General features: G+C 34.3%; 1 protein-coding gene across 25 annotated transcripts in view; it reads left to right on the top strand.

The window, feature by feature from the left end:
- LOC106871676 (zinc finger MIZ domain-containing protein 1) overlaps nucleotides 1-16,906 on the top strand; it is a 459,684-nt gene that overhangs the window by 218,155 nt on the left and 224,623 nt on the right. The gene's annotated exons all lie outside the window — the stretch shown is intronic.

Genomic DNA, 16,906 nt, shown 5'->3' with positions numbered 1-16,906 from the left:
CCAAGCGAACTGGCAGATCTAAGGGTAGATCAAGAACAGGATGGTTGGATAATATCTATAGTCTCAGTTGTTCGTGCTTGAGTATCCAGCTGGAAAATGTCATGATAGTTACTTCTGATAGGATCCTATGGAAGAAGTGCCTGAGGACTCTACTCCAACAGCCCTCCCAAGAATAGTAGGTGAAGAAGATGGATAGCTATCCAAATTTTAAAAAAATGTCAGTTTACCCATGCTTGCTTGGAAAATGGATATAAAATCACTTTAAGAAATAAGAAAATGAAAGAAAAAATGCTATTTAACCTGACAAATATGTAAAAAAAAAACAACATTTTATAGATAGTAAAAAAAAAGTATTTGATTGAAAATAATGTTTATACTATCTTCATAAGTTTGTAATTTCTCTCTGATATTTTAATTTTAAATATATTCTTACTATTCAAAGCAAATTTTATTTTATTTTTTAAAAGGAAGTTACATTTATGGATGATTTTTAATCATTGTTAATTACAAAAATATTACATGAAGGAAATATGCTATGTTTTTGAGGAAATGTCTTTTTAATTTGTCAACTTATCATTCATACATAACTCTTCTATGAAACAAATTTCTACTGAGAAATTGTCAATTTAACACTCACTAATTGCTTTTAATGTTAATCTAATTTATAAATGTGATAAGACCAAAATTAGCTTCATTGATTTATTTTAACAGTGTAAAAATTAAAAGCAAAGTAATTTTCTGTGTATTAGATGGAGCAAAAGCAACAACATGTCCATTTAAATTGATATTGTATCTATTACCATTGTTATTGTCATCAACTGGAATATTAATATTCCTTTGTAAAAAGCACTTTGAAATTACCGTTCCTATGCTTAACTACATGTAGATAGATGTGTTACAGCAGTTTTGAAAAATATAGTTATTTTTACAACTCTACTTTTTTCAAGTAATAGAAACTCTTTCACTCTTTTTAGTCATTAGACCATGTCAGTGGTTGGACACCACCTTCAAAGGATTTTAGTCAATTGTACCAACAACAGTACTTATTTCAGTCTCATATTTTATTGATTTCTAGTTATCATATGACTAAGTTACATTTTAACCTAAAAGTACACAACTCCATGTACTATTTTACATTATAGGCACAAGTATAGCTGTGTGGTAAGAAGTTTGCTTCTCAACTACATGGTTTTGGGTTCAGTTCCACTGTGTGGCATCTTGGGCAAGGGTCTTTTATTATAGTCCTGGGCCAACTAAAGCCTTATATGAATGGATTTGGTAGATGGAAACTGAAAGAAGCCTGTTGTGCATGTGTGTCTCCTTGTCTTCATGTGTGATTATTATAAATGAATATCACTGTCATACAAGCAGTGTTATTCATTTCATCTGATCATGGGGGAAATATTACCTCACTTGGAAACAGGGCATCTAGCCATAGAGATTCTGCCTGAAATAATTCCAGCCCATATGAGCATGGAAAAATAGACATTTGATGATGATGATGTATAAAACACACATACACACACTCACACATGCATGCACATTTACTACATTCAACTCATAAACCATTGGTTAACATGAGGTTAGAATAGAAGACAGTTGTCTAAGACAGGGGTTTTCAAACTGTGGTCCGCGGACCACAGGGGGTCCGCAAGGACAAGACAGCAAATACTTTTTATGGGCAATTTGATTTTATATATGTTTTTTATCGAAATCTTTTAATTGACAATAAACCTATTTGTTAAATACTGTTAAATAAATAAATGCAAAAATATGTTATTTTAAGCAAATATTTATGTATAAATTTCATAAGCGTTTATAAGGGGGTCCGCAAGTCAAAAAGTTTGAAAACCCCTGGTCTAAGATACCACACAGTGGGATCGAATCCAGAACCACATGGTTGTGGAAACAGCTTCTTAAACACACAAGAATGTCAGCACTTTCTTCCATTTCATAAACATTATTGTCTCTCCCTAATCCCATTGAAAATTGCAAATAGTTGCATGGGGATATAATTTATGATTAGGCTATGGATTTAATTTTAAGACAAAAAAGTGAAAAGTTATCATACAATTTGAGAGGGAATTGAACTCATAAACTCTTAGATCAAGTCAGGGTTTATAATGTCATATTTAAGAAATAGGATTAACATAACCCTTTAGTGTTTGAACCAGTCATATCCGGCCCAAATATTTTACCTCGTTTTATGTTCAAACTGGTCAATTTTGACTTCTCATGCATACCCTATGATAACATTCTAAAAATAAGCAATCTTATTGTCAAAATCTTGAAGCTGTGAAACAATGCATGATTAATTCAAAACAATGTGAATAAATAAGCATTACATCTAATTGATTAATCTGAATTGAAGTCAGAATCGAGAAGTATAAGTATTTGGTTAAAAAGTTTACTCATGATCTGATCTTACTACTTCTACTACTACAGGCTCGGCCTGACCAATCTCTTATGAGCAGAATTTAGTTAATGGAAACTGTGCCGAAGCCCATGGTACAGTGGTCAATTGGCATAGTTGTTAGAGTGTCAGATAGACTGCATTGTGACATCTGTTCCAGCTGTCACTCTGAGTTCAAATCTTGCCAAGGCTGTCTTTATTTTGCTTTTTATTCTTTCAGGGTTGTTAAAGGATTAACCAGCCGTCTGATCCTACATATGTTACATCCTGGATGTTTTGCTGGATCAAGGGTGGGAGGGGGTCTGTGAGGGTGTTAGTGCCTGCTTGTGATCAAAGCAATTAATAAAAGCATAATTCAGGCTATCAAGTTATTCAATATTGTGAGGGTCAGATAGATGGCTTTTGTGTGTGTGTGTGTGTGTGTGTGTATGTGTGTGTGTGTGTGTGTGTGTGTGTGTGTGTGTGTGTGTGTGTGTGTTTATGCAAGTCTAGAAAATATACGTTGTTTATCCTGTATTTTCCAATATCTTGTAACTTAGCAGTTTGAAAAATAGAGCATGGCAAAATAAATACCTGATTGAAATAAGTATGTGGATCTGTATGATTGACTAAAATACCTTGAAAGTGCTCCAGTATGACCTCAGTCCTATAACCAAAACCAGTATTAGAATATTTCTCTAACTTTAATATATATATATATATATATATATATATATATATATATACATACACGGCGGTGCATCAGCATGGCCGCAGCTCTGAGCTGAAACTATAAACAACAAACACACATATATATATATATATATATATATATATATATATATATATATATATATATATATATAGGAAAATTTTCATTTTCCTATTATTTCTCTACGTGCGGTTAACACAACCCCACTATTTACTGACTTATATATATATATATATATATACACACACACACTCCTATTTATGTCTGGTTTAATCTTAACCTGTAGATGATTGATTAATTAAAATAGATTTTAAAAGTGCCTTCAAGTCTTAATGTAGAAGGTAAAAAAAAATGAACTAGCCAGTTTTTTTTTCCGTGTTCCTTGCTTCTTTAGGAAGTAGACAGGAGATTTGTTAAAGAAAGTTCTTTCTTTTTTTAAAAATTCCATGTGATACATTTAGAAGCATGTAGAAGTTCCATTTGAAACTCGAATTGCCTGCAGTTAAATCAAAATTCATGATAGAGTATAATGATAGAACCTGAAAGGTGTGAATTTGATTCAACTTTGATCATGGTCTGTATTTTCTTTGCTAAATTGTGTGCATGCATGCATGTATGCCCAAGCATTTGTATCTGTTTACTTGCCTCTGTGTGGGTGTAACATACATTTGAAATTCAAATGTTTATGGAAATTTTTCATTTTTTTAAAAACAACTTTTCTCTTTTGGTTTTGGCTGCAGCCATACTTTGAGTTTATTTATATACTGGTGGAGGTGCAATGGCCCAGTGGTTAGGGCAGCGGACTCGCGGTCATAGGATCGCAGTTTCGATTCCCAGACCGGGTGTTGTGAGTGTTTATTGAGCGAAAACACCTAAAGCTCCATGAGGCTCCGGCAGGGGATGGTGGCGAACCCTGCTGTACTCTTTCACCACAACTTTCTCTCACTCTTACTTCCTGTTTCTGTTGTGCCTGTAATTCAAGGGGTCAGCCTTGTCACACTGTGTTACACTGAATATCCCCGAGAACTACGTTAAGGGTAAACGTGTCTGTGGAGTACTCAGCCGCTTGCACGTTAATTTCACGAGCAGGCTCTTCCGTTGATCGGATCAACTGGAACCCTCGACGTCGTAAGCGACGGAGTGCCAACAACATATATACTGACTTTGCAAGCAAAATATACACTTTGCTGTGTTCTTCTTCAGATCATCTCCTTCTAAGGTGTTTGTATTGTGATCACCATCACACATTTTGAATGCTTGAAGCTCCTTAGCATCATCCTGGTTGTTTCATTTTATTCTTTTATAAGGGAGAGAATTGTGTCTTATCATTTTTCATATTTGTTTAATAACATTTATTCATTTAGTAGTTTTTCACAAATTTCTTTTTGTCTTCTTCTTTGGTCCATCACCTAAGTTGTTCCTGTTATGTTCACTGTCAGATATTTCAAAAACTGGCAGGAATTCCTTTACACTCATCACTTTCATTGGTTCATCCATTGTCTTTTGTAAGGGAAAGAATTGAGCCTTTTTATTTACATATTTATTTAGTAGGTAATGATACAAATAAATATTCCAATTGCAATATGTATTTTGACCTAGTCAACCTCATCAGTGCAGTGTTGAGCTTTAATTTAATTTACACAGGGGAATCTATTAGGTTTTTTCAAATCAGAAAAGATATACCTATATCTGTCTGTCTGTCTGTCTGTCTGTCTGTCTCTGTGTGTGTGTATATATATATATATATATATATATATATATATATATGGAGAGAGAGAGAGAGAGAGAGAGAGAGAGAATATTAAATGTACCTAATCATCTTTTTTCTGTCATAAGTTAAACCCTTTAGAAATTGTTATTTATTGCTGACAGATTTCCAAGTTTAAAAAAAAAGAAAAAAAAAAAACCCACCTTTTCTTTGGTTTTAATTACAACCACATTGTATGTGTAAATCTTCTAGGTGAGTGAGGCATTCAGTTTTTTTTATCTATTTATTTTTTAAAAAATTTTATTTTCATTCTAGCCATCACCTTCTATGTTACCCATGTTATATCCACTGTATCACATTAATAATGGCCGGGACTCCTTTCTGAACATTATTGTAATTGATTCATCTGTCTTGCCTTGATTTTTGTAATTTTTGTCATTCATTTATTTAGTAGTGGTAGTAGCAGTAGCAGTCCAATTGCATATGTGTATTTTGATCTAAATTGATCTCAAGAGTACAATATTGAATTTTAATTTTAAATTTATTTCCTTATGGAAATCAGATAAGTTTTTAAATCAGAAAATTTTTCTCAATTTCTTTTCTTTTCTCTGCCCCACCCCAATCAGAGAGAAAGAGAAAGAGAAAGGCATTCACAGTAGGTTTTTCTAATCTAAAAATTATATTTAGAGGGAAATAGGTACAATGTGAAATATGTATTCAGTGTTGTTTGTTTATTCTCACTAAGCTTTAGAGTGGTTGTGACTCAATTGTTACTCAAAATTCAAATGTTTACAGAAAAAATTCTGTTGTAAGCTTTTTTCTCTTAGTTTTGTTTGCAGCCAAACTTTTGTATGTTTATCTACTAGGTGAGCAAACCTATACTCGAATTTTCACACTCTTCTTCAAGAGTTCTCTTTCTAAGTCTTCCTTCCATATTGTGACCATTGTTAAACATTTCAAAAAACCCACTGTGTTAATTATGGTTTGAATTCCTTTGCAAACAGTTATGATTCATTTATCTATATTTTCTTTTGTATCATGTCTAGTCTATTTTATGTTTGTTTAGTAACAATGAGAATCGTTATAATGATAATATTCTAATTGCATATATGTTTTTCTCACGTTTAATGGCGTGCATGACTCATATGAATCAGTGTTCTTAGTGACCACCAAACTATAGAAAGTAGTTCCTGTTTGGAACCACTTAGTCTTTTCTAAAAACTCATGTTTGGAAGAGATACCATCTCCTTGTGCAAAGCTGAACTGCATTTCATCGCTTTCATTATTTAGTCCATCAATTTTATGCCCCTATAGCCGTTTCTTTCTAGAGCATCTTCTTAACTCTTGTAGATGATGCAGCTGTTATACCAGTCATTGGGTATAGAATGTTCCTATACTACTAATGTCTATGTGAGTGAATAGTCTGTGCTTTACTTCACTGAGATTTTCAACTATTCTGATAGCCCAGCTGCTTTTCTTGCTTTCATACCCTTCATCTTACTTTTGACTGTAGAGCTTTCAGTTTCAGTTGTTTGTTTTCTCACATGTATTTTCATTCTGCTAGTATCATTTCTATGACTCTTTCTTATTAGCCTCAAGGATAGAAAGTCTAAGCTATCATACTAATTTCCTTCTTATGACATTGCAGAACATTGGCAGACCTCTTCAGCTTTTCTCACTCATTACCTAATTATTGTTCTTTATATATTTCTGTGCAACATATACTATTCTACAGTTATTTATTTGAGTCTTTGTTGGTGTGATTACTGATGGTGTGAAAACAACCTATTCTCTTGACAGTAAACTAACTGGGAATACACACACAAGCACATTGTTATTATTATTATTATTATTATTATTATTATTATTATTATTATTATTATTATTATTAAGGTTGCAAGCTGGTTGGATCATCAGCATGCTGAGCAAAATGCTTAACAACATTCCATCCATCTTTATTGCCAGGGTTGGCTTTGTCTTCCTCATCCTTTCAGGTTTAATAAATTAAGTACCAGTGAAACACTGCTGTCAATGTAATCAACTAGTTCCCTTTTCCAAAATGTCAGGCCTTGTGCCTTTAGCAGAAAGGGTTATTATTATTATTATTATTATTATTATTATTATTATTATTATTATTATTGTGGTGTTAAGGTGGCAAAATTGTTTGAGTATAAGAAAAAATATCTCCCAGAATTTACTCTAGCCATTTGTATTCTGGGTTCAAATGTGGGTTTAATAAAATAAAGAACCAGTCAAATACAGGGTCAGTTTTATTGATTAACCTCTTCACCTAGATTTCTAATTTTGTTCCTGTCTTAAAAATTATTATTTATATTATTATTCTGAATAATATATTCCTGTCTTTACATATTAGTTTTTATGTGCATATGAGTATGTGTGTGTGTGTATGTATATATATATAATATATGTGTATGTGTGTTTATACATACATACAGAGAGAGAGAGAGAGAGAGAGAGAGAGAAAGTGTATATAAATAATCTTTTCGATAGTAAAAACTTCCTTTTATGATCCAACAAATTAATTTTAGAAGTTTTAGCTGCACAAGATTTAGTTTCAAACTAATTTAATCTATCTTATGGAAAATTTTTTTGGCATAAATCTATTTACTCTAAATACATACTACAAAAATTATAAGATTTTTAAACAAATTGCTTTTAGAAAATCCTGTTTCATTATTTTAAGATATCTATTATCTAATTCAATTTAGTTGTGGGTTTAATTATATTATCATTTAGCATAGTCTAATTGATATAATCTATGATCTTTAGATTATCTTCATTAAGGATTAGTTTGAAACTGCAGGTCTGAGACACTGATTAATAACATGCCATTTACAATACTTCTATTACCTCATACACAAATTGAAGCAATAATATTTCTGCAATACTCAAAGTATTCACTAACCCAAGAAAACAATCTATACATCCATCCTAATATCATGATAAAAGCACTTAATTCATATAAACAATTGAACTTGTAAAGAATTCATAGAAATGAAATATTTTAGGCAATTCTTAATATAGAATTTTTTTTTTCTGGGCAATTACTCTACATGATATTAAACCTAATGTTAGTTAACCCAACTTCCTAATAATTGACAACCATTCTTTGTTTTTTTTTTTAATAATTTTTGTTATTTTTTTTAAATCGCTGACAAAACAAATAAAGATAAAGAATTATTGTACCTCATATTACCTTTCAGTTCACTCCAGTTTTGCTTTCTAGATAGAATCTTCTTAATTGCTAGCTGCCAAACACTACTTAGAACTCTAAATGCTAACAAGAATGCCTTCCACTAGGTTTCCAGTATCTAAAGCAATTCATATTACTTCAAATCTTTTCATCTTCTAAACTACTCAAATTCCATTCCTGCTTTTAAGGAGCAGCATTCAAATGCTATTGATCTGTTAAATCCTTCAACATTGTTGATGGTCAGTATTTTCAAGACGTTTTCAAATGAATTCAACCTGTAATTGCTTTAGCCTGTAATGGCCAAAAGAAAAATTGACAATTCTGCAACATCTCGGTCATTGACAGACTTAAAGCATCTCTGTTTTACTCATTCATCTAATATTTCCCTGATTTCCCTGAAGAATCCAATTCATTTAATATTTATGTAAACTAAAGTCAATAGAGTTGGCAGAAAGGAAAGAGATCCGACAAAGTATTTATATTCTTTCAAATTTTCACCTCACATTTCTGAATTTAAATACACTAAATACTTAATTCTTTTGTGACTATATTTCTATTGAAATACATTGGCTCTGTGTCTCAATTGATTTTTTTGAATAATTGAGGATTTAGGAAAATAACTTAGTCATTATAAAACTGGTCTTCAGAACATATCTTATCAAAAGGTTCTTACATCAAACAATAAAGGAACTACTGCAATTTAGATATGAGCATTAAATTCTCGTATCATAGATAGAGCCAGAGGCAGTTTCAGGTAATTTGGTATGAAAAGTGTTATCTCCTCCTGTACCTCTGATTTTGACTAGAATCAAATCTGTTAACTATGTACTTCCTTTTAGAAATGTAATGCTCCATGCCTAAGATTCCAGTGGGTAGGAGACTTTATAGCTTGTACTTCTAATGCAGTGTGTCTCATAGGTCTGAGTGAGGGCTGCGGGGGTTGGAATTGGGGAAGATGATTTGCCATGCTTAATAAAATTAATGTGGCTCCCAAGTTTTTAAATTTATCAAACACTTTGGTGGAGAAAGATGAATTATAATAGGGTACAAAATCTATTTTGATGTTTTATTAACAAAGGGGACGAAAGGTGCCCAAAACTTTCACTAGTATTTCTTGTGCGTGTGCGTGTGTGTGTGTGTGTTATGGGTTGGGGGGATGGTGGTGCTGGTATATGCCTGAAAATTGCTGCTCTAATGTCAATAAAACTTTTATCAGTAATATAAGAATTAATTTATATCTGCTATATCCTTTCAGAAAAAGAAAAAAAAGACCCTGTACTTGCCCAAAAGAAATCTTTATAAACCCCTCTCTTTCTCTCACACACGTACCTTTTTAGGGAAGTCATTCATTTTCCATTCATTATTCCATGATAAGCTTTTAACAAACACCAGCTTCAGATACAGATTATTTTGTGTGAATTCATTGACTGTTTCATATATTCATTGCTGTGTCATCAGAACAGCAACAACTACTACTAGTATCATATTAGAAATCTGCTTGAATTTTTAATTCTCACCTTTTCTCTTGTTGAAAGAGGCTGAGTGAATCTAATTATCTTTCAGATATATCAGTTGTAAGCATGGCTGTGTGCAAGCATGGCTATATCAGGTGCAAGCATGGTTTAGAGTTCATTCTCACTGCATGTAACTGTGGGCAGGTGTCTTCTATTTTGGCTTGGAGCTAACCAGTGCCTTGGAGTAGAATTGGTAGATAGAAGCTGTAAGAGGTTTGATGTGTGTGTGTGTTCTTATGATGATGTTTGCACAATTTAAAGACGGAGTCATTGTCCATATAGTGTCATTGTTCATAATCTTTCATAAAGGCTTGCCTGGCCATTACACTGTTCATTGTTTTAAAAACCAGGGAAAATATTACATTACAACAAGGTCGGCAACAGGAAGAGCATTCAGCCGTTAAAAGAGGTAAAAAAAAAAAAAGAAAAAAGAAAACCTACCTCAGATAGTTTCATCTGGCCCATGCCAGCATGGAAAAGTGAATGCTAAAACAATGATGATATCACATTTAAAGAATTTATACTATGAGTTCATTTTTCCCATTTGTATTATGTATATCACTAAACAGTATCCTTAAAGCTTAATATATTCTGTCTATTTTTCTTAATCTTTTCCTTTCCTAGTAACCTTTTGTAGTGTCAGTATATTTAAAATATTTCAAAAGCTACTTTTAAAAAAGTAATTTAATTTTGAGAACCTTCAGTTACTTAGAAGAGAAGGAAGCTCTTTGATATTTCAGTTTCAATTGAAAACAATTGTACGCATATTTTTGAATCTTACATTTATACCTCCCAAACTATGACACAAATTAAATATGAATTATTTCCTTGTCTTCTTTTGTTCCATGTGGTGTCTGCCTCCTTTTGAATAAATCCTATGTAATTATAATTGAAAATCTACAAATTGAACATCTGATTTGAGTCTTGACAAATGCATTAACTACTTGTATAAAAAAAAAAAAAAACTCTGTTATAGGAATGCATACTTATCAATCTGGTCTTAAAAGTAAAGAGCTTTGTTATTTCATTTGATTTTGTAGTCAAATAATTATTTTAATGCAATCCAGAAAGATGAAGTATTTTGTCAACGTTTATGCTTGTAAAAATAAATACAAATGAATGGATGAATAATAAATATATAAATAGTGATTTTCAAATAGATAGCCACGCTCTAACTATTTTGTTAACTTTATAACAAGAAACAAAGTTGAGGATTATCATTAGATTTTGTACATACTCTGATGGTCCCTGACTTGCAAGAACAATTATAACATTTCCTTTTCATTTTCTTACCATTGAGCTATTGTCTCAATAAATAATTTTTTCCCTTTTAAATGTATATTTTTGCTACTTTATTAATATTTTTAATTAATTTAAAAAAAAATCATTGTGTGTGAAAAGAACATCATATTACATGATATCCTCTCAGATCAAAGATATGGCTGAAATTGTAAATTTGGAGTAGTAAACAGGTGACTGGACAATAGAAAGTAGTTGTTAAAACCACAATAGGCAAAGAATTGAAGTTGTAATTGTAGTTGTAAAGTGACCATATCTACTGTTTCAGCAGATCTATGGTAGAGAAATATCCATTTCAGTGAAACATTTAATTAACATTTTTTAATCAGAACCTCATTTTTTATTGCGTGTCACAGAAGAAAGTCTTGTTTTTCATAATGCACTGAATAAATGGACCTCTAACCCTTGCATGGCCTCTTGCAGCAATTTTGGATATAAATAAAGGGTCAGTTGCTGATGTTAATTGACAAAACTTCCAATTTATTATATTTTTTTTTTATATAGACCATTTTGATACAATGGATTCTTGGCTGTTGAACATTTGGAAGTAGATGTCCTAATGAATATTGTATGTAGTATGTTCTGAGAGAGTTTCATTAAAGTTAGTCATGAAGCAAGTTTGTAGACTGGTATAACCTGTATAGAGTTACTAAACCTCCTGATCAATTGGTTATTGTTTGGCTGATTGAACAGATCTATAATAATAAAAACAACTATTGCTTTTTGTTTTTTTATCATCCCTAGTGTATCTAGGACTATATTATCCAGTGTTTCTTCATTAAAAATAAAATGTTAGGGTGTGAATTTAGGAAGATTTCACTACATAGATATTCTCTCATATTGGTATGCATGAAAAGTCAGTGTTCAAGGGGCAGAATATTTTTTTAATGTGACAGTGGTAAAGATATATAGTCATATGAGTTACTGAAACCATAGGTAGCTGTGCAAGTTTAAAAGTGACAGAGATTGGTGCACTGTATCAGATAGGTAGAAGTTTTGTTACTAAAGTGTGAGAACTGGTTAAAATTATGGACATCATAATTTCTAACTCTGATTTCCTTGAAAATCAGGATGGTTGTTTTCTTTACATACTGGCTCAATTTTGACTATATCAAAAGTTTCAATTTTCACATGAAATGTCCTGGAACTATTCTGTTCATATATAAAAGTACATTGTTGGTTAGCCTTTGACATGAAGGTTGTGAGGTCAAAATTTAAATATTGCATTATTCTCTCAGGCAAAGCATATTATTGAATCTTGCTGAAAATATGTAAGCACACCCATTTCAAAACTGAATTCTTCACATTAAGATAAGTCAGCCATAAAAAAATATTTACTCCAAGAATTCATGTTATTGATTGTGAAACGAGAAAGAAAAACAGGAAAATATATCTGAGAGAATGAAAGGCTTTTGTTGACAGCACACCCAGTACCATTCATTTGCATATATCACCCAGCATATAGTTTCGCTTTATGCAATATTTTCATTATGTGAATTATGTAGTGCTGCAGTCTCTCAGATGTGTGTGTGTGTGTATGTGTGCATGTGGGTGTGTAAATATATGTACACACAGACACCATCAATTATCATATAGTGGTTGTGTGAAGATGTTTGCTTTTAACTGCAAATAGAAAGTAAATTGATCCAGAACAGATTTTTCTGTTTGGCTTTGGAAACAACATTAAACATTTTTTTAAAAGTGTTAATGCGTTACTATAGTTGCTAGTGTCCAAATCTAAAGATAGATCCCACTTCAGACCTGCTGTAAGCAGCAGGCTTGTGTGATCTCTTTTTATCACTATCATCTTTGTCATTGTTGTTGTCATCTAAGCTTTTATATTCAATTTCAATACTGTTTGTAGTAGAATAGGTTGTAATATGACTTCCCTTTGTTGCATCTTTGGTCATTCTTTTTTTAGCACTGCCCACTGCTCTCTAAAGTTACATTTCACTATATTAGTCTTTGGTCAATATTCATCTACTCAGACTACCATTTAACAATAATTTTGAGCTCAAATGTATTTGTTTTGCTGTATGACTAAATGTCTAAATGCTTTAATTCTCAAGTTTAAACTACCCAAAAATCAAATGAAATCACTTTAGGGACATTTACTGCAAGAGGATACCAAAAGATTATCTTTTAATTATTCTTGTCTAAAAGTGTGTGTGTGTGTGTGTGTGTGTGTGTGTGTGAGAGAGAGAGAGAGAGAGAGAGAGGGAGAGGGGGGGGGGAGAAAGAAAGTAAAAAAAAAGAAACAAAGAAAGAAAGAAAAAAAATGTGGTGGTGAAATTGTTTGTAAAATACTAATTTGTGTTTTATTTTATTGGCTAAAAATATCTGAGAAAGCAATCATTGCCATTGCAATAATGATTATCATTATTGGCTTAAAATATTCAGTCAACACGTTAGGATTAGCTTGGATAGTTTATTCACTAAAATCTGCACAGCTATTTTTTTCTGTTAATGTTATCACAATGACAGATATCTACAGTTTTAGCTCACATGTAGTTAATGATTTATCAACTGTAATTCCTTGGTATAAATACATATGGATTATTTTATTGGCAGAACGTCTTCATTCAGTATGGGTGTTTATACTTATTATATCTTAAATCTTCACCAGTAAGATAACTTCTGTCATAGTTAATGGAAAAAATAAAGTTTGATATGCTGGCTTTTCCTACCTCAAACCCTCTAGTACATTCTTTTGTCTGTCAAGATGCTTTTTAATTATAAAAAAAATCTATGTGTAAAGACGGTTTTATCTGTTAGCTATTTATATTTTGAAACTATAGGGAAGTTTTTTTCTTTTAATATTTCATCATAGAATACATAAAATTTATAACTACACTACTTCACTGAGTGTTGTATTATCAGTATACAATATACATTACTAAAGTCACTATGATCCATTCGGAGGACTGAATATGTTTGTCTTTTTTTCACTTTTTAAAGTCTTCTATTTATTTTAGAGAAATGCATCCAGGTATATTTTAAATGTCTCAGAGGAGATTTTTGGTTATGTTTCTGACATGTTTTGGGAGTTAGTTATATAATTGTGAACTTTTAAGTGCCAAACTGTTGGTGCATAATTGTAGGCTCCTGACTCAAAAGTTTGAGGAAGAGATTTTTTAGTTGGGAAGCAAGCATCTTAACCACACAGCCATGCCTGTGACAAAAGCATGCACACGTGCACGCGTGCACACACATTATATTTGTCTGTGCTATCAAAGAATAATGAAGAGATGGAGGCCATGAACTAAAAGCTCAGTGCAGCGAGATCAGCCATAAATGTCGTTCAGTACAATCAGGAACTACAGAACTCCTAACAAGAACATCGAATTAAATAGTTTGTCCTGTTGCTCTGTATGGATGTGAAAGCTGAACTCTATGAGCAAATGACACTATCAAACTCAAAGCACTTGAAACAACATGTTATTGAAAAGAACTGAGAGGATCAATTGGACTGACCATTGAACAAATGAGTCACTACTTGAGGAAATGGAAAGAGAAAAAGAATTTTCAGCAACTATCAGGAAGAGATAGCTGCTGTATTTTGGGCATGTTATCAGGGCCTTGAAGGTCAGCGCTCACCTCCTTGGGGGGAAAAGCCAATGGGAAATGAGAAATGGGGAGACCGTGAAGATACTGGCTGGATGATTTCAAAGAATGAACTGGAAGACTTCTGACTGAATGCACAACCATAGCTAGAGGAAATCTGGAGAGAGAGGGAGAAATGGTTCCTGTGTCCACGGCCCATGACCCTCAGCAATTAGGATAGGAAAAGACAAGGCAAGGCAATGTGTGTGTGTGTGTAAAGGCATGAAACTGACAGAATTGTTAACCCACTAAGGTGGTGAACTGGCAGAAACATTAGCATGCCAGGTGATATGCTTAGTGGTATTTCGTCTGTCTTTTGGTTCTGAGTTCAAATTCCACCGAGGTCAACTTTGCCTTTCATCCTTTCAGGGTCGATAAATTAAGTACCAGTTGCGTACTGGGGTCGATCTAATCGACTGCCCCTCCCCCAAAATTTCAGGCCTTGTGTCTAGAGTAGAAAGGAATTGTTAACCCACTGGATAAAATGCTTAGCATCATTTTGTCTGTCTTTGCATTCTGAGTTCAAATTATGCTTAGGTTGACTTTGCATTTTGTCCTTTTGGGGTTGATGAAATAAGAACCAGTTGAGCATTGTGGCTGATGAAATTGGCTATGTCCTTCCCCACCAAATTCTAGTCTTTGTGCTTATAGAAGAAAAGATATATCATCATCATCATCATCATCATCATCGTTTAACGTCCGCTTTCCATGCTAGCATGGGTTGGACGATTTGACTGAGGACTGGTGAAACCGGATGGCAACACCAGGCTCCAATCTAATTTGGCAGAGTTTCTACAGCTGGATGCCCTTCCTAACGCCAACCACTCAGAGAGTGTAGTGGGTGCTTTTACGTGTCACCCGCACGAAAACGGCCACGCTCGAAATGGTGTCTTTTATGTGCCACCCGCACAAGCCAGTCCAGGGGCACTGGCAACGATCTCGCTCGAAAATCCTACTGGAGCCAGTCAGGCGGTACTGGCAACGGCCACGCTCAAAATGGTGCATCTCATGTGCCACCCGCACAAGAGCCAGTCCAGGGGCACTGGCAACGATCTTACTTGGCTTGCCGGGTCTTCTCACGCACAGCACATTTCCAAAGGTCTCGGTCAGTAGTCATCGCCTCGGTGAGGCCCAATGTACGAAGGTCTTGCCTCACCACCTCAGCCCAGGTCTTCCTGGGCCTACCTCTTTCACGGGTTCCCTCAACTGTTAGGGTGTGGCACTTTTTCACGCAGCTATCCTCATCCATTCTCACCACATGTCCATACCAGCGCAATCGTCTCTCTTGCACACCACAGCTGATGCTTCTAATGTTCAGCTTTTCTCTCAAGATACTTACACTCTGACGGGTATTCACATTGACATTACACATTCAACGGAGCATACTGGCTTCATTCCTTGTGAGCTTACGTATGTCCTCAGCAGTTACAGCCCATGTTTCACTGCCATGTAGCATGGCTGTTCGTACGCATGCGTCATACAGTCTGCCTTTTACTCTGAGTGAGAGTCCCTTTGTCGCCAGCAGGGGTAAGAGCTCTCTAAACTTTGCCCAGGCTATTCTTATTCTAGCAGCTACACTTTCAGCGCACCCACCCCCACTACTAACTTGGTCGCCCAGATAGCGGAAGCTATCGACTACCTCTAGTTTTTCACCCTGGAATGAGATAGAAGTTGTTTCCTGTTTGTTTACAGTCTTTATTGCACCTGAACATCTGCCACAAACAAAAACTAACTTGCTAGTTAACCTGCCTTTGATGTTGCTGCACCTCTTATGTGTCCATAGCTTGCACCAGGTACATCTTATAGAGTTACTACCTACTCCTTTTCTACATACTGAGCAGGGCCATCTACCTGAAGGGGTTTGTGTTTTATCTACCTTCCTACTTATTAGGATTTTGGTTTTAGCTAGGTTGACTCTAAGGCCCTTCAATTCTAGACCTTGCTTCCAGACCTGAAACTTCTCCTCTAGTTCTGATAGTGACTCCGCAATTAGGGCAAGGTCATCAGCATAGAGGAGCTCCCAGGGGCAACCTGTCTTGAACTCCTCTGTGATTGCCTGGAGGACTATGATAAATAAGAGGGGGCTGAGGACGGAACCTTGGTGGACCCCTACCTCTACCCGGAATTCATTGCTGTACTCATTTCCAACCCTCACCTTACTGGCAGCATCTCTGTACATGGCTCGCACAGCTCTCACTAACCATTCTTCTATCCCAAGTTTCCTCATTGACCACCAGATAAGGGATCGGGGGACCCTGTCAAAGGCTTTCTCCATGTCAACGAAAGCCAGGTACAGAGGTTTATCCTTGGCTAGGTATTTCTCCTGCAGCTGTCTCACTAGAAATAAGGCATCAGTAGTGCTTTTACCTGGCACGAACCCAAACTGCATCTCATCTAAATTGATTTGCTCCCTAATTAGTTGGGCTATGACCCTCTCTGTAACTTTCATAACCTGATCTAACAG

The sequence above is a fragment of the Octopus bimaculoides genome, chromosome 1 (genome assembly GCF_046866305.1).
Source record: "Octopus bimaculoides isolate indiv1 chromosome 1, ASM4686630v1, whole genome shotgun sequence".
Lineage (NCBI taxonomy): Eukaryota > Metazoa > Mollusca > Cephalopoda > Octopoda > Octopodidae > Octopus > Octopus bimaculoides.
This window is presented reverse-complemented; position numbering and strand designations above follow the sequence as displayed.